We start from the raw sequence: 23,573 nt of genomic DNA, 5'->3' as shown, positions 1-23,573 counted from the left end.
TTGGTCCCTGCCTTCTCAGAGCTTACATTTTAGAAAATTGTAATAAACACACAACTACCTGAAATGAAGATGATCCAGAATGCGGCTCTTATATTTAGTCAACACACCCTAGCATCTCTCAGGCAAAAGTACAAAGAGTTTCCTTGAAAATTAATGTTATTTTCTCCATTAATTATCTGTAGTCATTTGTAGGCACATGTACCGTAGTAGAGATTTAAACATTCAGCACCCAACAGATGACATCCAACCCTGAAACAGCAACTGTGTACTTACAAATCACACTGAAAAAAGTATTTATGGTCTGAAAAACAGTAGCACCTAGTGGAAAAGATACTAATTATAACCAAACCCTTTTGGACTCTAAATATGCTCAGAAAGAAAAGGAGGGAGCTGTGCATTTTTAATCAGGGAATCACTAAAATACAGGAGTGACTGCCATTGAGAACAGACTCGCAGATGGGCAGATGCAGAGAAGACATTCTGATGTTGGGAAGAAGATGCAATAAAGAATAAAGAGTTGGTAAATACTGGTAAAAATAGCACAGTACCACTGGTATACAGTTGACCAGTCTTAATTTGCATTCTTAATAACCCTTGGTTCAGGTCATGGAATTTTCTAAACTTAAAAAAAAAAAGATTAAACAAGCTTCACAAATGTAATTTTTAATGATAGCATGGTATTTTCATTGTATAGGTGGACCTTCCCTGTTATTTATTTAGGTGTTTCCTTTTTATACTACTTTCATCACTAAACCTCTTTTGTGTAGTCTGTTCTGTATTTGTGATTATTTTCTTAACAGAGATTTCCAGAAGCAGACTAAAACAAAGGGTATAATTAAGAGTTTCAATACTTATAGCCAAACTGTCATCAAAGGCATTTTAATAATTTTTATTTTTATTAGCTGACCACAATATATCCTCATAAGCACTGAGTATTATAATTTTTAATCTCTGTAAATCAGATAGAAAAAGTATCTCACTGACCTTAATTTACAATTCTTTGATTACTATTGTTTAGTTGCTAAGTCATGTCCGACTTTGCGACCCCACGGACTGTAGCCTGCCAGGCTCCTCTGTCCATGGGATTTCCCAGGCAAGAATACTGGAGTGGGTTGCCATTTCTTTCTCCAGGGGATCTTCCTGACCCAGGGATCAAACCTGTGTCTCATGCATTGGCAGGTGAATTCTTTACTGCTAAGCCAGCAAGCCTGGTGGCTTGCTTATTAATGGACACATCTCCCCATGCTGTTACTTAACATGCATGAATTTTGTTTTCTGTGGACTAACCAATTATATTTTCTGGTCTATCCCTTGGGTTCTTAATGTGTTTTGTCTTTATCATCAATTTGTAAGAATTTATATATTAAATGGATTAAATTTCTATTCATAAAATAAATAAAAGTTTAAACCATTTAATTTTACTATTAAATGCTGTGAACGTTTCCCCCATTTTTAGTTTGTCTTTTAAATTTTTTTTAAATTGGAGTACGGTTGCTTTACGATGCTGTGTCAATTTTTGTTGTACAGCAACAAAGTGCATCAGTTTTACGTATACATACATCCACTCTTTTTTAGATTTCCTTCTCATTTTGGTCATCGCAGAGCACTGAGTAGAGTTAGTTCCCTGTGTTCTCATTAGTTATCTATTTCACACAGTCGCATATATGTCAATCCCAGTCTCCCAATTTGTCCCACCATCCCTTCCCCCTGGGTAACCATAAATTTGTTCTCTACATCTGTGACTCTGTTTCTGCTTTGCTAATAAGGTCATCTGTATCATTTTTTCTGGATTCCACATATAAGTGATATTAAATGCCCCAGTAGCATCTAATGCCTTCCAAGAGCTGCTTTTTATGTTCCACCTAGCTCTTTTAGGTCTTGGCAGCAGGGGTAGTCTGATACAGCTTGTCTGCCTTAGCCAGATGCAGGAGTATCTCAAAGGATACTGCATTTTACTCAGTGACTTTCCAGGTAGCGATTAAGATAATCGCTAAGGCCCTGGCAGAGAAAGCACCAACTACTAACCACCAGACCACTAGGGAATTCCCAAGAAAGAATTTTGTTAACATGGTTAAAGAGAAGAAACTTTCTGGAGAGAAATTCTTCCATAATTGAAATTTCTTCTTCATTCTATTTGACTTTCTGGCTTCTTAGAGGGTTCTGTAACCACTTAAAAGGTTAAACTCTTGTCTCAGCATGAGGTTGAAGCTCAACAAAAGTTTCTTTTTTGACCTAAGAAGCTGTCTTTTAGTTTTGTATTAATACCAAGGCATAAATAAGGGCTTCCCCAGTGGCTCAGCTGTAAAGCATCACTTGCAATGCAGGAGACAAAGGTTCGATCCCGGAGTTGGAAAGATCCCCTGGGGGAGGAAATAGCAACCTACTCCCGTATTCTTGATGGGAAAATCTCATGGACAGAGGAGCCTGGCAGGCTACAGTCCATGGGGTCGCAAAGTCGGACATGACTGAGCACAGGCATAACTATCTACTCTTTTTGAGATAGGAAGTTGCTTTTCAATACCCAAAGCTACATTTTCTGGAGATTACAAATCTAAGATATTAGTGGAACTGAAAAGAGGATATTACTGCTCACTCTCCTCCTCATCTTTCTCTCTTTAACATACCTCTAAAAGGAAACGAAAACCAAGCTTTGTAAGTAACCGAGTGACTATTTCTTAGGTATCTGATCTTCCTGAACAAAGCTTTACCACCTTGGGATAACTACATGCCACAGGAGACAGAATTACAAGCACTTCTGGAACCCTGAATGGGGCTTCTCTGTGTGAAATACAGTAAGTTAAATGGACGATATGATCATCAGAAGAATGAATCCTAACAGTCTACAAAGAACATGAATTCAATCTCTATTCCGTGCCTTTTGCTCAAGCAATGATTTTATAGGCCATCCACAGATCTCTTCAGGATTAACCACCCCTCCCATACACACCCTACAAATCACACTGAAGTGATTACTATGGTCACATCTGTGATAGGGTTAAAACAATACCACCCTCTAGAGTTGAATCACTCCTTTGAAATTACAGTAATATCCATTCACACAAATGTGTGAATTTGTCATTCACACAAATGACAGCACAAATGTGTGGTAGTGAGGAATAGATTTTTGCAGGGCTAAATATAGGGAAGATGATGTGTCAAATTTATACACTATTTTATTTAATCTGGATAGTAACACTGTAAGTAAGCATTACTAGCCACTTCTTCCAGATGAGCCATGGCTGAGGGGAAAAAAAAACAAAAAAAACAAACCCTAAGTCACTGAGCTAATAAAGAGACATTCCCAGAAACCTATCCCAGAATTAACACTCCCAAGACCATGCTTATACCAGTGGTCCTCAAATGCTGGTTATCAGTTAACAAGAATGAACTGCACATATTTAAAGCAAACTATTCAATAAAATTTGATATATGTGCACACCTGTAAAACCAACCCCATAATCAAGGTAACTCCAGGTAATACCACAAAAAGAGAGAAAAAAGGATAAGGACTATTTTTCACAAAGTCACATTCAGTTAATTTATAGGATTCTCCCCTAAGATTGTGTTTTCTGCTTCTTTGCATGAGAATGTCTTTTGTTTTACAAAGTAATAAGAGCAGATGATGGCGGTTTTTATTCAAATGTCTTACATGGCGTGACTAAAAGATGGCAACCATATGTTGACTCCCACTTCTCTTGTTAAAACTTTACTTGTGCATGACGTCCCAATATCTCCTAACCACAGTGCTTTTCTATATGTTCAAAAAAACAGATTTTAGCCCCCAAAGGAAATAATTGATTAAATAATAGTTAAGAGATAATTACCTTCCTACAAGAATGACAAATATTTCAAAACCTGCCGTGTGTAGTAGCTACCTTTATGGGCAAAACTATAAGGAAGTCATCCCCATTCCCTCTATCACCATTTTCCAGTGGTCATGTGGTTTTTAAATTTTGCTTCCACCACTCCTACCAACAGACTTCAAAACTTAACCTCAATAGATAGGCTCATTGCCTTGATCGTGGGGGTTGTTTCAAAGGTATATACATATATAAAATTTTATTGAAGGGTAAACTTCAAATCTGTACAGTTTAATATATGGGGGGGCGGGGGAAACACCTTAATAAAGATGCCAGAAAAATACCCTCATGAGAGGTGTTAAGGCATTTGAATCTTCTGATATGTACTATCATCTTCACTGTCTGTAGGCATCTGTACTCGTCCTCACTAGCAGCACATGAGTGGAAGATTTTCCTTTCTTATTCTCCTTTGGATTATATTTAAACTTAGCCAGATGGAGGTGTTAAAAAAGTTTTAGTATCTCTAATTTGCTTTTCTTTGATCACTGGCAAGATTAAGTTTTTAAATGCTTGCTTACTAGTCTGTTTTTATCAATTGTCTTTTCCTTTGCTCCTTTTCCTATGTCAAAAGACATAAAGCTAGTTTTCTTTGGCAACCCTTGGGTGTGAACTCAGGACTGTCTGATCTTATGGAAGGCACACCACCTCTTTGGATCTCAGTTTTATTTTCTATAAACCCTACGATCTGTGAATTTTAAACAGCTGCAATTAGTTAAGACTCACTCATGGAATGCAACAGATATACAAGATATAATGATGGCTAATAATATTTTTGTCACTAATCTAATTAACATCTTGACTATAAAGAACATTAAATAGCGATGGTAAGATAACCTCAAAATAAAACCAAGCAAAAACAAAACACACAAAGAACAATTCTCATATTTTAATAAAAAATAAGGCGAAAATTCTGATAGTAAGTATATATATTTTAATATGCATTGAAGCCTTAAAATAACATCTTCTCACTTAAAAACTGATTCACAGTAAATTTAGAGTTGTACAGCCATAACCATAATCTAGTTTTCGAATGATTTTATTACCCACCAAAAATCCTTCATGCAAATCCCCATGCTCACCCTTAGCCCCAGACAACAACTAATATACTTTTGGATCCTCCAGATCTGCCCTTTCTGGAAGTATCACATAATGAAATCTGGCTGTTGTCATTTGACACAATGGTTCTGAGATTCATCCACACTGTAGCATGTATCCCAACTCCATTCTTTGTGTGGCTGAATAGCACTCCACTGTACAGACATCCACATTTTGCTTAAGCATTTACAAAAAGCTGATGGTTGTTTATAGGTTGCTTCCTCTCCTGGTTATTACAAATAACTTCATGTTCATGCTTTTGAGTGAAGATACACTTTTATCTGTACTGGGTAGATATGTAGGAAAGGAACTACTGGGTTATACAGTAAATTTATGTTCAACTTTTTAAGAAACTGCCAAACTGTTCCAAAGTTGCTGCAACAAGCAATTCCCACCATCAACAGATGAGGCTCCCCGTTTCTTCACATCCTTGTTATTGCCTGTCCTTTTGATTGCAGCCTTTCTAGTGGACATGAAGTGGCTATGGTTTTAATTTTCATTTCCTCTATATCTAATGATGTTGAGCATCTTATGTGCTTATTAGCTATTTGTATATCTTTTTTGGTGAAATGTCTACTGAAATCCTTGTCCATTTTTTAACTCGGTATTTTGTCTTATTAATGAGTTACAGGAGTTGTTTTTTAATATATTCTGAATACAAACTTTTTCAGCTATATGATTTGCAAATATTTTCTTTTAGTCTGTGGACTGTCTTTTCATGTTCATAATGGCATCTTTTGAAGCACAGTATTTTTAATTTAAAGTCCAATAAAGTGAAGTCGCTCAGTTGTGTCTGACTCTTTGCGGCCCCATGGACTGTAGCCTACCAGGCTCCTCTGTCCACGGGATTTTCCAGGCAAGAATACTGGAGTGAGTTGCCATGTCCTCCTCCAGGGGATCTTCCCGACCCAGGGATCGAACCCAGGTCTCCTGCATTGCAGGCAGATGGTTTACCCTCTAAGCCAAAGTAAACTCTCTTAAAGTCCAATATATTAATTTATTTCTTCTTGAATCATGGTTTTGGTGTTTTATTTATGAACTCTTTGTCTAACCAAAAGTCTTTAGGATTTTCTTCTGTGCTTTTTCTAACAGTTTTATAGTTTCCGTTTTTACATTTAAGTCTATGATCCATTTTGAGTTCATTTTTGTGTATGGTGCGAGGTCTAAATCACCTTTTTTCTTTCTGGCATATGGACAGCCAACTGTCCTAGAACATTCATTCAAAAGACTATCCTTTCCCCTACTGAACTGCCTTGGTACCTCTGTCAAAAATCAGTTCAAAGGTTTATATCTTAACACTCAATTCTGCTCCATATGTCTGCCCATGTGCCAGTATCACACTGTCTTAACTGCTTTCACTTTACAGCATGTTCTTCTTTGTCTGTCTGTTTTGGCTACACCACACGGTACATGGGATCTTGGTTCCAAGACCAGGGATCGAACCTGTGCCCCCTGCAGTGGAAATGCTGAAGTCTTAACCAGCGGACCAACAGGGAAGTCCTCCTGTAGTATAAACTTAAATTGGAGACATTAAGTCCTTCTTTTGTGTTTTGTTAAAATGATTTTGGCTATTCTATGTCTTTTGCATTCTCATATAATTTTAGAATCAGCTTGTCAATTTCTGGAAAAAAAAAGTTTTCTGTGATATGAATTGAATTTATAGATCAATTTAGGGAGAACTGCTATATTAACATCATTGCATCTTTCCATCCATGAACACAAACTATTTATTTCTTTAATTTCTTAATTATTTCTTTAATTTCTCTCAGTCGTGTTTTATAAGTGTTTCACTTTTTTGTTAAGTTTATTCTCAAGTATGTAATTCTTTTTGATGCCACAGTGAAACTGTTTTCTTAATTTCTTTTTCAAATGAAATTTGCTAGTTTACTAGTATACAGAAATACAAATGATTTTCGTATACTGATCTTGTATCCTGTGACCTTGCTGAACTTGTCTCCTAGTTCTAGTAGCTGTGTGTGTGTACGGATTCCTGTATATTTTCTACATACAGAATCACACCATCTGTGGATAAGGACAGTTTTACTTCTTTTTTTTCTAATATAAAGGGCTTCCCTGGTGGCTCAGATGGGAAAGAATCTGCCTGCAATGCAGGAGACCCAGGTTCTCTCCCTGGGTCAGGAACATTCCCTGACTCCAGTATTGTCTGGAGAAGTCTGTGGACAGAGGAGCCTGGTGGGCCACAGTCCATGGGTTCACCAAGAGTCGGACATGACTGAGCAACTAAACTTTCACTTTTCCAATATAAATGCCTGGCTCCCCGCCTCACCCACCACCACCAATTTTTTAACCTGCACAGGTTAGAAACTCCACTACAATGTTGAATAGAAGCAAATCTTGCTCCCACATTTAGGAAGAAGGCATTTATAGTTGCTCATACTCAAATATGAATTAGTTCCTTTTATTTTTTTCATTTTTCCTATACACTGTTTATTAAGTTGAAGAAATTATCCTTCTACATCTTATTTGCTCAGAAGTTTTTTTTTTTAATTTTTAAAGATCATGAATGGGAACTGAATTCTATCCAATGCCTTTTCTGTGTCTACTGTGATGATCACGTGGTTCTATCTTCGATTTTACCAATATGGTATATAACACCAAGGATTTTAGAATGCTAATTCAAGCTTGCAGTCTTAGGATAAATCCCACTTGATCATAATCCTTTTTATATGTTGCTGGTGGACTTGGCTTCCTAATAGTAGAAAGATTTTTGTGTTTACAATGATGAGAGATATTGGGCTGCAGTTTTATTTTCTTATGCTGTCTTTGGCTCTGGTATCATGGCAATACTGGCCTCAGAATCCGCTGGGAAGTGTTTCTTCCTCCTTTATTTTCTGGAAATGTTTGTGAAGGCTTTGGATTAGTTCTTTTTACATCTGACAGAATTTATCAATGAAGCCAAGATGAGCTGGGCTTTTCTTTGTGGCAAGATTGTTAATTACTAATTCGGCTTCTTTTCTTGTTATAGGTCCATTCAGACTTTTCATTCTTGAGTCAGTTTTGGCAATCTGTCTATTTCTAGAACTCTGTCCATTTCACCTAAGGTGTCTAATTTTGTTTCACCTAAGGTGTCTAAGTATCAATCTAAGTTTTGTAAGATCAGTACTAAGTATTCTCTTCATTCTTGATTTTGGTACTTTGTATCTTCTTTGTTTTTTCTTGATCAGTCAGTCCAGCTACAGGTTTCTCAATCTGTTGATATTTTCAATTAACTAGCTCTTGGTTTTACTGATCTTTCCTGTTTCTATTTCATTGACTTCTAATCTTTATTTCCTTCTTTTTGTTCACTATGGGCCTAGTTTTTGTTCTTCACTTTCTGGATTCATAAAGTAGAGGCTGAAATTATTGCTTTGAGAGCCCTCTAATACAGACATTTAAAGCTATACAATTCCTTCTTAGCACAGCTTAGCTGCTCATCATCACATGGATTTTGATAGCTTGTGTTTTCTTTTTTAAATTCAGTTCAAAGTATTTTCTGACTCCCTCTTGTGATCTCTTCTTTGACCAGTGGATTACTTAGAAAGCTCCTGTTAATTCTCTATGTACTGTTGTTGTTCAGTCACTAAGTCCTATCCGACTCTTTGCAACCACATGGACTGTAGCCTGCCTGCCAGGCTCCTCTGTCCATAGGGTTCTCCAGACAAGAATACTGGAGTGGGATGCCATTTCCTTCTCCAGAGGATCTTCCTGGACCAGGGATCAAACCTGTGTCTCCTGCATTGGCAGGCAGATTCTTTACCACTGAGCCACCAGGGAAGCACCTCCCCCACCCCATTACTGTACATGGAAAGAAAGATGGAGCCAAGAAGGACTCCAAAGATTTAGACTGGAGTAACTGGAAGGATGTAATACTCAAGTAAGACAGGGAGGAGTGCAGGCAGAGTGGACATGGGGGCAAGAGCAGGAGTTTGGTCCTGACACTGTAGGGTGAGGATATGGAGAAGGCAACCAGATATGCAAATACTGAGTCCTGGGAGCAGTCCAGGCTACAAAACAAAACTGAGGCATCTTCTGGGTCTGTACGGTATTTAAAGTCACAGGCCTGAATGAGGTCACCAAAGGCGTGAGTTTAGACAGAAAGGAGAAAGTTTACACAGTGAACTCACAGAGGGTTTCATGAAGGAGACAGGTGTTAGGTATGCTAGGACATTAAGAATTTGATTTGGCAAGCACAGAAGTCAATTCAAGCTTCTATAAAGCCATGGGTGTGAAACAAATGTTATCACATGATAATAAGTCATACCTGTGACTAACAAGATAATGATATCAAGAGACCCAGGTCTCCAAACAGACATGTTACAATATAGATATATTAAGCCAGGCTTACTACATACATGTTTGCTAAAATTATAATATCATTAAATTATCCATGTTACTAAGACAAGATCTTTACCCATACGCTTCTCTACCATTCTCAGCCATTTCGTATGTATCTCTTCTGAACGCTGTGACATGAAAGTAAAGAAGCAAAACTGTTCTCCCTCCAACCAGCGAACCAGATAAAACAACAAAAGAGAATACGCGTACTCCAAAGCAGGCATCTGAATCTCTTCACGTTCTAAGTCTGTAAGGGTTTGCAACATTCCTTCAAACATTCTGTGTTGAAGAACCAGAAGAAAGACACAATAGAGAAGAAAAATGGGTCAAATGAGGAAACTGCTTTCCAACTGAAATGTGAGATTCAACAGGAAGTATTAGGAAAGACAGTTATCACATGCTGCTTATATATCAAAGGCAGCTTACTGCTAGCTTACCCTATTAATAACTAAAGCACTCTAGTAGCAAGGTGACACAGATTTTTATAAAAATGTCGTCTCACTTTTAATAATCTGAATCAAAACTATCACAGAATCCCTTTAAGCAGGCTTAAAATTTTCAGTAATGTTAATTTTCAAACAATGCTTTAAGCAAAACCTGCTGCTCTGGCAGAAAAGAAGTAATCCGTGAGATTTCATAAGACCTGCATTTGTCTTGCCGACATGCTCCTGCCTCAGCCACATTCTGGATGTCAGAGTTAGAATTCGGGGAGAAAAGAGAATTTACTATCAGGTTTTTCAAACAGAACTAAGATTTCTCATAAGCACATCAAAGTTGCTTTTCTTTCAATATACTTTTAGAGCCCAAAATGCTTCTATTTGGGGCTATGATCCCATTAGACACAGGTAATTTATGTTAACATGTGATGGATTTTTAAAATTAAAACAGACCAAATGCCACACATCAAAATTGGGGCCCAAAGACCTCTTGGAGAATTGGGAAGCCTGGCGTGCTGCAGTCCATGGGGTCTCAGAGAGTCAGACATGACTGAGCGACTGAAGTGAAGATCTTCAAAGGTAATAAAAATCACCGTGTCCATCTGAATGAGGGGGAACAACTAAACAGCACGGTCACAGCAATCAGGGAGCCGTGCCCTCTCCAAGGTGCCCTGGTTTCCTCATCTGCTGATACGAATAAATTAGGTAATAAATTAAGTGCTTGAACTTGGCATATCATAAGCACTCAAAAAACTATAGCTATTATGAAGTCTGGAATCCTTACTCCACTTGTGAGTTTATATCCTCAGAGCAAACAGGCTTAGCAAAACAACAATAGATCGAAATGAAAGCACACCGCTCATCCTATTGTCTCACGAGAGACCTTCACGGCCACCTCTGAGATGCAAAGCTTCAAGAGAGAAAATATTAAAAAACACAAACCCTAAAAACATGAAAAGAGCAAATGAAAAAAAAAAAAGAGGAGGGGTGTGTTATGGGAAAGACAAGTATCAATAAAAAGCAAGAAAAACTTGAGAAATCCTAAAGGCTGAATTCTGAAATCAATGTTCACTAATTTGAGATTTAGTTGAAAGACCACAAGAGAAAACCCCATTTTCTTAGACCATGGGATCTACGTAACCAAAATTCTGCCATCAGAGGTTAAATAGAAGGCGTGTGTGAAAGCTAATTAAATAGCCACATTTAATAACTGCGTTAAAGGAGTACTTAAATTACAAGTCAACATAAACTAATTTCAAGAAAAAGAATTTTCAATATCCTTCTAAAATTCGATCTGACTTCCAGAGTCCCCCTAGAGGAGAACAGAAAAATACATCTAATATATGCTAACCAGACATTGTGGATTGGCCAGAATGATCCTATTAATTATAACACTCATTTTTCCAATGGCTAATATCTAATGATAGTCACCTTATCTGTGAAAGGCAAACCAGGAACTATACCTAAAGTTCAAATGTCCATAAGAAATATCACGTATTAATCTTTAGAATTTGGTGGGCAGCGCCCAGACACCTGAAAAGGTAACTGCCATCCCTACAGGCTCCCACAGGCAGCGAGGTGCACTGAGGACGGCTGAGGTTCTCTGGGAATACTGAAGACTTGTCTTCTCTCTGTTTTCGGTCAATATCCCATATCTACAAAGTTTACAGTATATCTGGGACTGTTACACAAAGTCTGAATTAAGATATTTTTACGGGGGTGGTACTAAGAAAATTCGATTTCGTTGAGAGTACTCACCATAATTAACAGCAGAACCCTATTATTACATGGCTCATTACATACTGGGATTTATGCTTGAGTCAAATCTCTATACCAGAACCTCAAACGATAACCTCTCCTAAAACTGCTATATTATGTGCTATCTTTCTCCAATCAGCATTTTAAAAGGACTCACTGTTATGTATTAAATCAAACAATTTTACCATTAGCTTCTTTATTTACTTAATTTAAGGCCTCGCTCAAACATCCTAGGAAGAGCAGTGAGCCCTCTGTGTCTGACTTCTTAGAATTCTTTCTTTCCAAAAGCCCCACACCAATCATTTGGTATTGTTTTGTCCTGCTGACTCTTTCTAACACCTTTTCAGTTTGACCCTACCATTATGCTTGTCTAAGCTCGCATCACCCTCCACAGACAACCACAACAGCCATGGTTTCCATGCTTCCAATCTCCCCTCCAACCACCTGCTTGATGCAATTTTCAAATCTACCATTTGGTTCAATGGCATGCCCATCAACAACCACCAAAAGCTCCTAACCAGCCAAAGAATGGAGATGCTACCCATACAGCCCCTTCTAAACTTCAAAGTCAACATAAAACATCCACTTACAGCTACGTCTCAGGGTTCACTTACTCAATAAAAACACTGGGTTCCAGCGGCTATGGTTAGGTGCTTGCCGAAATGGTCCCCAAACATGACTTGCCTATCTGTCTCCTTGTAGAATATCCCTTCCATCCATCCAAATGCTACCAGTCTTTCAGGGCCCACTTCAAGTGACGTCCTGCCTGACCACTGTGACCCATGTGTTCCCTCCCTCTTCCGAGTACCTGGGCACTCTCCTTCTGCATCCCCAAGTCCCTCTCACTGAATGACACTATACGGTGGTACTGAAGGGAAAACAATGTTTGGTGGTCATATGAGTGGGGAAGGCTGACAAGGCTAAGGAAGATAAAAATTCCTTCTGCTGCTGGACTTCTCTCATCATTCCATGTGGTAACATGCAGCTTCACCAAAGGAGATGCAGAACACGGCTACGTAATTACACGCCACGATGGACTGCTGTGAACTCAGGAAGCTTCACGACATTTAATTGCTATCTTAGTTTTTCGCTTTGTTGTTTTTACTTGTTTGGTGCCTGTCTCCATCACTAAGGACACCTCAGGGAGGGCAGTGAGAGGTCAGTCTTCACTGTGGCCACTGAATAGAGAAGGTATTAAATTTTTGTGGAGTAAAGGAGGGACTGACATGAGCAGGCTTGGGCTTTAGAAAGCAGTTCTAACTTTGGCATCAGAGAATCCAGACACATTATCAAGGCCCTGACTTGGGGCAAATTATTCAACTTCCATCAGCCTCAGCTTCCCAATCTAGAAAACGAACACAATAACAGTAGCTACCTTACAAGCTGCTATGAGGAATGAGTAAACACAAAGTGTATTGGTGGGACACAGACCAGAGGAGAGAGACTAACTAAAAAGTTATTCAAATAATCCAAGCTATTTATCCATGTATGAGGGCTGTGAAGTGGACTGTCTGAGTATAAATTCTGGCTGCACTTTCTACAAGCTGCAGGATCTTTTACTTTCTTCTCCGTCCTCCTTTCCTCCTCTGTAAAACAGAATTTAATTAAAGCAACCATCTTCTGTGAGTGTTATGAGGATAAAACAAGATAGTAATGTCACATCCTTGGCACACTATCCCAGAGCAAATGCTCAAATGTTAGGTGGATCTATGTGAAGATTATTTTAACACTGAGACCTGGCTACCTGAGAGGATGCTTCCTAACCCCCCAACACACACACACACACACACACACACAGACACACACAGACACTTCTCCACCGTCCTCAGTGACTCCAATGTATTTGCTTCCACACAGCCTTCACTTGTTTCCCTCACCTACCCTCAAAACCTCATTTAAAACATCAGCCTCCAGAAGAGGGAAGCCTATTGCTGTAAATTCCCTTCCTACACATTCTTTCCCCTCCCCCTCTGCAGGTCATACACAGTGTGAGAAGACACAAGGTAATCAAAGGAGTAATTCCACCTCCCCTCCCATTCCTGATGTTAACATCTGTTCACAGCAGCAAAGGCTGGGGAGGTGGTAAGTTTTGCCTCTGCTGCCATTTGCTTGTTTCAGACCTTAACTTTAATTCCTGGGTGCTATCTTAAATTATCAATTTATTAAAAGAAAAATTAAAGAGAAATTATCTTCGGTAATAAAAAATAAACTATGCATTTGCCAGGCTCAACTCAAGCAACTGATTTTCGTTGTGAGAAATCTTATCCTTAATAAGCTCGACTGTACACATAAAATGCATCCAGCAGCACACACACTCCCGACATGAACTCCAACACGAGCCAGCCTGCCCATCAGTAAGAGACTCAGCCACAGGCAGGGGTTATCGGCTACTGAAAATAGTTTGACTTGATGCTGTGAAACTGTAGGTTTGCATTTCAGGCCTTCAGAGGTAGGACATTACAAAGATATAAGTGTAATAATTTCTAAAACATTCTAAAGAAGGAAAACAGAGGTCTTTAGATTAAAGGGAAAAAAAAGAACTGTCCAGGTGTTTGTATTCTAGGGGATCACAGGGATCACGTGCATTTATACAAATAGATGATGTTCACAGAAAATGCCCTAACTTTGCAACAAAGATGAGCTGACATGTCTGTGTACTCTTCCATTTTCATATTTTTGTACAACAGTTGTTTTTAAAGTTTTGTGTCAAAAATGGTTTATGAGGAAGTAGAGTGGGGTCTGAGCCACAAGGGACCAATCTAGCCCACAGGTTCTCTTCTCTGGAGGACTGACTCCATGGGACTCCCTCCTCTGGGCCCTGTGTGCAGGGCCCAGCAATCCGATGTGTCTTTGGGCAGGTCGTTCCCCGGCAGGAAAGAAGTACCACGACAAGGAGGTAAACAGGAGAGGGAGACCCTGGGACAGACAACCCGCTGCTCATTTCCCACAGCAAATGCTGAAATCCACTGGCCTAGAAGACACTGATTTCAGAAGCTGTATTCTTGCCCACCCTTAACCATTACTACATCTTAGAAAACCAAAGTCCCAAGGCGGGGCTGGAACTCAGAGAGCCACACAGAATATTAAGAGTTCAAAACAGCAGTGAGCGCGGCTTTCCCAAGGCCATTCCTTCTGTTGTGGTCTGCAGCCATGGAGGGCTCAGGAGGGTGCGAACCGCTATCTGCGCTGCAGCAGGGCCATTTTATGGCTGGATGCCCAGATTGTCTAGCTCTGCACACAGCTCTATAGGCTTCTGAGGGCTACAGAGGAAGAATGCATTCTTAACAAACAGCTCACCATCCCTGCAATAGCTTCTTCACTCACTGAAAGCATCTGTAGCCAAGAAGAGAATTCACTTTTAAACTCCAAAAATGGCACAAAGGGTCTGAATTGTCACCATGCTTTTAACGTGCATCTTTCTCGTGTCCCCACTGGAGAAGTGAAAAATTCATATTTCATTTTTCATTAAATTTTGTTACAGTTCAAATACATAATTTGTACAACAGAAAAGCTACAGGATTATTTTAATCAAGTTGTTCAAACAAGTTCACTGGGCAAGAATTACACATTTTTTTGTTTCAGTGTCACACATACAATCTCTACATAAGATTTTATAGTTATTTCCGATAACAAGTAACCTTTAAATTTTTAAGTAATTATATTCCTTAAGAGAGCTGTGTATAAGTTACCTGGTTCTTTAAATGTTTATGATTGAGTACATCTTAAAGAAAGCTTATTGTATATTATTTTGCAAAGTAAAGAATACTCTCCTCATGAGTGCACATTTAAAAGCTAATTTGCTCAACTCAATACTCTGTAATAACCTATATGAGAACAGAATCTAAAAGAGTGGATATATACATACATATACATACACAGACACACTCACACACACAACTGATTCCCTTTGCTGTATAGCAGAGACTAACACAACATTGTAAATCAAGTATACGCTAACAAAAATTTAAAAAATGATAAAGCTAATTTGTAAAAATGTAACTAGTCATGATTAAACTGGCTTAAAGCAAGAAAATCTGGAAAGTGTCCTCCCCAAAAAAAGCTGGTTGCTGGTTCTCATTTGATATTCTTCTTGTTTTACTCAAATATATGACATCTTCAAAGTTACATGACATTACTCAGTTATTGAGATGTTAACTGTCTTAATTAGGCAAATAAAATCTAGTCACCTTCACTATGAAGCCAGTTATCAGACAAAATAAACCATGGTACCAATACTTTTCGAAAAGATTTCCTTACATCAAAAACATCAGAAGACCCTCTGAAATAAAGCTGGAATAAAAGGTAAAAACCCGTTTAATTGTCTCAAAATCAGGAGTAAGAAGCCAAAACAGTTTCAGTCAAAGAAAAAGAAAAGCAAAACAAACAGAAACAAAGTTACCTGGTTCTTCCCCTTATAACCTTCCAGGCACTTTTAACCTTCCAGGCACTGCCTGCTCAGGGCCCCAGCTCCTGCTCCCGGAGCTTACCATCTTCTAAGGCCTTTTATAAACCTGCCCCTTGTCACCTCTGTGTTTCTCATGCTTTCCACACAGGCTTCGGTTGCTCTAAGTAATCTTTGCTTACTCCATCTCCATATCTTAATTAACTCATATGCTATTCTGATATATAGAACAGCCTCAGACTTCACAGCCAATCTATTTTCTTTCTTATAAAATCTTCTCAGATATCATCTTTACACAATAAACCCGGACTCAGAGGTAAATATTACTGAAAACATATGCATACAATCTCATGGATCTAATTCCTACCAGGGAAGGTTAAAAAAACAAACCATAAAATAGTCTTTAAAATGGCTCTAATTCTCTAAATGTTAAGTTGTTAAAGAAGTTATATGATGTCATAGACATTCTATATGCTCAAATCAAATAACAGAGAAATCAACTTTCCCTAGTAATCTCTCTCTCTTTTAGATTTAAAATTAGCATCACATTCTTGAGTCAACCAATAGTAAATTTACATTCAGGACCTTATCACCCCCATTTGGAGTTTGGGAAGTAATGCAAACACCCATTCTCAGCTAGTACTGTAGGAATTTTATCTTCCATTTCTTTCCAACTGAAAGCTCTCTTCACTAAGGAAAAAGGCTGCCCCCCTCCTCCAGCCCTGACCTCCTCCTCCTCCAGCATGGTTTTGGAAGTGAGCCAGATGACAGCATTTGGAAAAGCACACATTTATCTCAGTAAAGCTGGCTGTTTAACAAAAAGGTGGAGGAGGTGAGAAATACTGTAATTTAAAGTTTCCTATATCCCCCCTACCCATGGTTCAGTTATATTTTAATCACTGGGAATAAAATGAAACAGTTCACTCTACTTTCCCTCCTAATCAGCACTCTCAGGCAACCATTTGTTCCAAAACTCCTAAGCCAACTAAGTATAAACATAAACCTGTTACAAAATAATCTTTGTCAAAGTGTTACAACATATGCCACTTGAAAAACAGCAACAACAATAAACACTGCAAGGAGGAAAACCTAAAGTCAACACTTACCTGTAACCCAAGTTACTACTAAAATATTTCAATGCTAGAACCAGGATGAAATAGTTAGGATTAAGTCTTATTATAGCCTCAGTATCAACTTCTATTTAATTTCACATCTTCATAGTAAATCAGATGTACAAGACCATAAGGTCTTTGATTTGAACAAATAAGTATGAAAGATAAGAATAGGGCTTTTCAAAGTAGACCCACATAATAACATCAGGTCTGAACATATACATACATGAATACACACATACATACATACACACACACACATATATATCTGGGACTCGTATCCTTTCTACTTCTTAACACAGTACTAGTGCTAGCTTGAAGAAATTATTCTACATCACCATAATTTAACTGAAACAATACTTTTACTATCACCACTTTCTGAGCTATCAATTTCTATTGATCCAATGTGAGAAAGACAAAAAGATTCTAAAACCTCTATTCTTATGAAAACACAAATATTAAAAACTTTCTGTAGGAGAAAACTCTTTCAGTATCGGTGAACAAAGTAATAACTAATCAGACAATTATCATCTGTTTAAACACCAATAATAAAATTAATTCGGATAATATAACTGGGCTAGTTGTTCTTAAAACCTCATTTTGCATCACTTCTCCCAACAAAGCATCCTTAGGTGTGCCACACTGAAAGGTGTTCAAAGACCTTCACCACTTCCGTGATTCTGGAATAAATTTCTTCAAGTTGCCCTCTGCCAACCAAGTTCATCTGGTCTGGAGCTAAGTTTTATCCTTTATTCTTTCACATACTATTGAAGGAAGTATGGAGTCCATGCACTGAATGGTTGCACCCCCTACACATTCCAAACTGGCCACCGCTGTCTTCTAAGATCACTCAACCCACATTTCCAGTGTCTCAACTCATCCCCATAGTTACTCAATTCTAAATGTAGGAAATAACTTGCATAAAATAAGCCTCCTGCGGGGTCAAATTACACCCAGAGACGTAGCAGTCTCTACACAGCCATCATCAAACTGACCACCTACACCGCAGGACACCGCGGTGAACACCGGATTCAGGAGAAAACATGAACCTCAGCAACACAATGGATTAAACCAGCCAGACGCCTCCAACTTGCAACTAACTCCTTAAATACGCTTAAGTTGGACATCTGCAGAGCACCATTTTGAGCTCAGAATCTGCAGTTCATGCCTAAATATAGCCGAGCAGACCACTCAAATGGAGGTTTGATCTGACAGAGGTAGAGGTTCGAGACAGTTGCACTCATTTCGCTGAATCCCTGAGACAGTCGAGCGCCCACCGCTAGAGGTGAGGCCGGGATCTGCGGCTCCTCCGCCCCCGCCCCGCGACGTGGAGGCAGCATCTACCGTGAGATTCCCAAAACTGCGTGTAACCTGCAAGCGAAAGATTCTCCACCGAGTTAACGCGCAGGGAACCCTTGGATCCACATCTGCACATTTAACAGACACGAATCTATTAACGAATCTCATCCACGAGAAAAAGGTGCAGACGAGGCGACGCACGAGCTGAGGTGGCTCCCGAGGCGCTCCGGTTCCGCGCTCCCAGAGCCGGGCAGCTGCGGTTCGGCTCCCGTCCCTCATGCGCATCGCCCCGCAGCCTGCAGCGCCGCGAGCAGCCCACCTGATTCCAGATCCGCGGGAGGCCGAGGGGCCCCTCCATGCTAGCAGAAGCACGCCCGCGCTTGCTCTGAGCGCCCCCCCCCCCACCTCCCAAACAACGGCGGGAGAGGCCCCACACCGAAAACGCCCGGGTTCGTGCATGCCATCAGAAATGCAAAACCCGCGCGGGTGACTGCTCCCGGAGAACCAATTCCACCAAAGCATCGTTTTACGCACACCACACACGCAATTGCCGTGAGGATCGCACCGGGCACCGCGAGCCTCTCGCCCTGCGCGCGCCCGCACCCGGGCCCCGCGCAGCCAGCAGTTCCTCCTGCCGCCCCGCGCTGCGCATCCTTCCCGCCGGGACCCGCGGCGACCCCTCGCGCTCCGGGCCCGGCCGAACAAAGGCGACACCAACAGCTCCGCAGGCTGCGGCGACTCGGAGGCCTGGCCCGCGCTCACCTGGGCTCCGTCCCCGGCGGCGGCGGCGGCGGCGGCTCCTCGGAGGGGATCCGGCGGCGCGGCCCTGGCGGCGGCGGCAAAGAACACTCCGACGGCCGCCCCGGGGCCTGCGGGGCGCTCGGGCGGTGGGGGCCCGCTCAGCGCCGGCGCCGCGGGCTCAAGTCCCGGCGCGGGCGGCGGCGGCGGCGGCGGCGGCGCGGGCGGGTGGGCGGCGGCGCGTCCCGGCGGGTCCAGGTCCGGCCCCGGCGACGCCGCGACGCGCCCTCCTCCTCGCGCCCGCAGGCGGGACGGCGGCTCCGGCGCGGCCCGCGATCCGAGGCGGCGGCGGCTGAGCTCTGCGCTCTGCGCTCGGCCGGCTCCGCTCCCTCCGCCTCCGGCTCGGGCGGGCCCGCGGCGGCGGCGGCGGCAGGAGCGCGGCGGGCGCGGGGACAGCCCTGTCAGGGGCGGTGGGGGCGGCCGGGGCGACGCTCAGGGCTGCCGGGCGGCGGGGCCGGCGGCGGCGGCTGCGGCTCCCGGGGCCGTCGCGCTGAAGTGCGGAGCTGCCACCGCGGCCATCTTGTTGCTCTAACTGACAAGAACCCCCCTCCCCCCGCTTCAGCCAGACGGGGCGCTCGCGCCCCCTTCCCCGCCCCGCCTTGGCCTCCAACAGGAAGTCGTCCCGGCCCCTGGCACGTGACTCCACCGTATCTGCATACCGGAGGGCCAACTGGCCAATCGGCGCTCTGAACAGGAGCTCCGCCCCCGCGCGCCCCTCCCAGGCCCATTGGCTAGTTCCAGCCAAACCACACCCCTTTCTCCCCCTCCCCTTAATACCCGCCCGAGCTGTCTTTCCACAGACCGCGCGGGGAGCGCGCCAGGGTGCGAGCGGGTACGCGCTCCGTGTCGTCGGGCGAGGGCGCGTGCGAGTCCCTGGGGCTCGCGGTCTTCTCCTTGGGGTGCGTGGAAACTCACGCGGCTTCCTTCCTCGTCTGAGGGTGCTGCGACTTCGCATTAGCACGCTCAGCCGTGAGGTGAGGGCCTGGCCGTGCGCGTCCGCTTGGTTCCCCCAGCCGGCCCCCGCGGCTCCCTAGCCAGGGTTTTGCGCGGTATTTTCACTCGGAGGCGCTGGCCTTGTATTGCCGCGGAGCTCAGCGGCCGCACTGGCGCGCGTCCCGCCCGCGCCGTGCACACGCCCTGCACCGTGCACACACACGTACACGCGCCGGCCTGGGCCAGGGAGCATCCTGCTTGCTGCGCGCCTCCCAGGCGTCCCCCACTGCACAACCGCTCCCCCGGGAGCGCCCTGCTGCGAGCCAAACAAGCCTCGCTGTGTAACCGCCCCCGGGAGACATCCCCTTCCCGGGAGCGCGAGTATTCTGTCCCCACCGGGCAAACTGCTGTTGGGCCGAGTCCCAGACGCTCCGGCTCCCGCACCCGAAGGTTCCTTCCCAGCTCTCTGCACCCGGTAGCGGTCCTCCATTCCGCCGTTCTTCCCATACACTCTAGTCATTAATCGTGGGTAAGATCAGGAGCGATGTGCAATTTAAAAGTCACCTTTTAACTTTCGGTTCAAGTCACGAGAAAATATTGAAACCAAGATTTCTCTCCATTTTCATGAAGCGTGGTGGAAGCAGGCCAGCTTTCCGCTTTGTGCAGTGGAGGCTCCGCGGTGCTACTTGAAAGTTGTTCGTGTTGGAGGCCATTCCCTGTCTACGTGTCCCCATCTTGAAGAGCAGATAATGACACGCTACTTTCGCAGTGCAATTTTGTTACCGCAAGAGTCTTGCTTTGAAACGTCGGTGGATGAAAGAGACAACAAATTCCCCGCTCTCCTTTCCCTTCGGGGTCCCGTGAGCTCGGCGCACTCCTTTCTTCTTACTGCCATATTTTAAGCTCCCCGGTAGTCAGAGTCACAAACCGCGCTCTAAAATCGTCTTCAAATGTCTGTACTGGGTACTTCCCCTGCTGAAAACCCACATCACTTAGAAGACTCTGATGTCAGCCCGAGTTGACATAGAGACTTCTACCTTTTCCATTCAGCGTTTTATTTACGTTGATTTTGTTCTTGACTTCCGGAGAAACCTTCATCCTTTGTAGTTCTCAAAGATAATGGTATCACACGCTCCAGGAGGGAGCGCAAAATAATATCTTCAAAATATTTGGCATCCACTAAGATTGCTAAATCAATGAGGAATTCAGATAGCTCGGTGAACCCATCATTGCAATAAGCAGAACCTCTTTTGAAAAACTGAACCAAAATTGAATGATTTAATTTTTACCCTTGATGTTGAATTTCTGATTGTAACCTCTCAACTTTTCTCCATCTTCTTCTTTTTACTGTCCCCCTCAATCAGCTAAACCACACAAAATAATTGTCCTCTCGTTACACTATAAACACTTGGAGAAAAGGCCACACTTACTTGATCATAGTTTCTGACCCCAAAATTAGACTCATGTGGGTCTGTAACAATAGAATTCTCAAAATTAGGACTGATCCAGGAACATTGTGGTAGATGACAGCCATGAATGTAGAGATTGCAGTGTCATTTCTCAGGGGTTATTTGGGCTGAATGAAGTCTGAGCAACCCCCAGGCAAAGTTGTAAAATGAGTCAGTGCATATTTGGGGTCTGTCATCCCTTTATCAGCCCTGCCACTACCACCTCATGACTAAGGTATTGGTTGCAATCTATAAAAATGGGCAACCCCCCATAGAATTACATGTAAAAAGATTAAATATTTAGTGCCGCTCTTAAGTTAAAAAGTAAAGTAGTTAAGGACAGGTGGAGAAGACCTAGCTGGATGCATCTGTGAGAATATAAGAGGCACGCCTGGGATAAGCGTGTGGAAGGTTTGGAGATGAATTTCCATTCCATTCAAAGAAGAATCATAAGAGTTGTCCATAGAAACTCTAGCTTGAAATGTAACAAGATCTGTATCTGGTTTAAGCAGAAATAAGGGTGATCACATCCTCATCTCCATGGATATTACAGAATAAATGATTGCATGGGTCATAAAGGTTGAATTAGCTCGTATGTACATACATACATATATACTCAGTCATGTTTGACTCTGCAGCTCCATGGACTGTAGCCTGCCAGGTTCCTCTGTCCATGGAATTCTCCAGGCAAGAATACTGGAATGGGTTGCCATTTCCTTCACCAGGGGATCTTCCTGACCCAGGGATCGAACCTGTGTCTCTTGCATTGGCAGGCAGATTCTTTACCACTTGAGCCACCTGGGTGAATTAGTTCAGCAGTTCCCAAAGTGTGCTTCCTGGACCAGCAGCATTGGCATCACCTGGGAGCTTGTTAGAAATGCAACTTCTTGAACCCCATTGCCAGGTCTACCGAATCAGAAACTTGGGGGGCATCGAGGTATCTACATCTTTTTAAAATATATATTTATTTATGTATGGCTCCGTCGGGTCTTAGTTGCAGCATGTGGGATTGTTACAGTACACGGGGCTTCTCTCTAGTAGTGACAAGCAGGTTCAGTTGCCCCGAGGCACAAGGGATCTTAGTTCCCAGCCAGGGATCAAACCAGCATTGCAAGGCAGATTCTTAACCCCTGGACCACCAGGGAAGTCCCATAGGTCTCTGCATCTTAATAAGACCTCCAGGTGATTTTGATGAATGCTAAACTTTGAGAATAAAAAACTAATCATAAAGGACACACCTTTTCTCAGGGTCCTATTTGCCTGTGATACTTGCTTCCCCTCCACTCCCAGCTACTTCTGACCACACAAGATTGCTTTACTTCCTCCTGAAGCCCCTCCTTCCCTCCTTCTACTTCCACTGAGTCTGCAAGTAGAATTTGAATCCCAACAGTGGACTCTAAAAGGGAAAATCTTCAAGACTCCAACAAATGATCGCTTTCAGTGAAAATGTAAGGAAGCAGGACTGCTTGTCACCAAGCAGATAGCTGCCTACTTGGCCATAAAAAATGTGATGAATGGGACTTCCCTGGTGGTCCTGTGACTAAGACTCCATGCTTCTGGTGCAGTTTCAGTCCCTGGTAGGAGAACTAAGATCCCATATGCCACATGGCACAGCCAAAAAAAAAAAAAAATGTGATGAACTTAAAGCCTTTCAGACAGGGCAGAGAGTATGGGGTGTTGGTTCTCAAACTCTGTTCATAAGAATCACCACAGTAGCTTGTTTAAACACAGACTCATCTGGGTCTAAGGTGAGGCCTGTGAAGTTGCGTATTTAACCAGCTCTCTGAGTGGTTCTGGTGCAATCATCCTCCCACTTTAACCAAGGAAAATACTGGAGTGGAGACAAAACCAGGCTGAACCTCAGTGCCACTGATACTGGCTGTTTGACCTTAGACAGTTTCCTGGGCCTCACGCTTCTCCTTTGTACTCCTCCCTGAGTTAGAGATTCTCGTTGAATGATGACTGAACCTGTGTTATGTGCCAGGCGGTGGACTGGGTGCTGGGGATTTAGAGCTGAAAGCCTTGACTTATGATTACAGTACATACATGGTGCTGAAGAGGGCAGAAGGGAGATCCAGGTCATTCTGGAGTGCTCA

The 23,573-nt window shown here is 42.5% G+C and overlaps 1 protein-coding gene across 1 annotated transcript in view; it reads right to left on the bottom strand.

Moving 5' to 3' along the window:
• The window catches only part of TNRC6C (trinucleotide repeat containing adaptor 6C), a 113,345-nt gene extending 94,154 nt beyond the window's left edge, over positions 1 to 19,191 (bottom strand). Inside the window, exon 1 of the mRNA XM_055575245.1 lies at positions 19,061 to 19,191. The gene's annotated coding sequence lies outside the window, so the exon portion shown is untranslated. The remainder of the gene's footprint in view (positions 1 to 19,060) is intronic.
• Positions 19,192 to 23,573: the final 4,382 nt, after the last annotated feature.

Source organism: Bubalus kerabau, chromosome 4 (genome assembly GCF_029407905.1).
Source record: "Bubalus kerabau isolate K-KA32 ecotype Philippines breed swamp buffalo chromosome 4, PCC_UOA_SB_1v2, whole genome shotgun sequence".
NCBI lineage: Eukaryota > Metazoa > Chordata > Mammalia > Artiodactyla > Bovidae > Bubalus > Bubalus kerabau.
The sequence above is the reverse complement of the archived record's forward strand: the minus strand, read 5'-3'. Positions and strand labels throughout refer to the sequence as shown.